Source organism: Colobus angolensis, unplaced genomic scaffold (assembly GCF_000951035.1).
Source record: "Colobus angolensis palliatus isolate OR3802 unplaced genomic scaffold, Cang.pa_1.0 Scaffold176, whole genome shotgun sequence".
In the NCBI taxonomy this organism is placed as follows: Eukaryota; Metazoa; Chordata; class Mammalia; order Primates; family Cercopithecidae; genus Colobus; species Colobus angolensis.
Genome location: NW_012114888.1, coordinates 4,233,904 through 4,234,473, shown reverse-complemented (window position 1 = coordinate 4,234,473; position 570 = coordinate 4,233,904).

Here is a 570-nt window from a genome sequence, read left to right as displayed (position 1 = left end):
AGGCCCTTGGACATTTAAGATTCTTCTTGTCATAACCCATCATCACCTAATACTTTATTGTGACTATCTATCTCCCTATGTTTCTCTTTCACTTTCTCATTTTCCTGATGCAAGTTATTTTCTATCATAACGTTTTTAAAGCTCTGAAAACTAGTAATTGCTAAACCTAGAAGGCTTGACAGTACCAAGTGTTTCCTAAAGTGCAGCCCTCTGGTAGCACTATTAAAATATTTCGGCCAGGTGCGGTGGTGTAATCCCAGCACTTTGGGAGGCCGAGGCGGGCGGATCATCTGAGGTCAGGAGTTCAAGACCAGCCTAGCCAACATAGTGAGACCCCCATCTCTACTTAAAAATATATATATTTATATATATGTGTGTGTGTGTATATATGTATATATTACACACACATATATATAAATATATATATTAGCCGGGCATGGTGGCAGGCATCTGTAATCCCAGTTACTGAGGAGGCTGAGGCAGGAGAATTACCTGAACCCAGGAGGGCAGAGGATGCAGTGAGCCGAGACTGCGCCACTGGCACTCCAGCCTGGGCAACAAGAGTGAAAC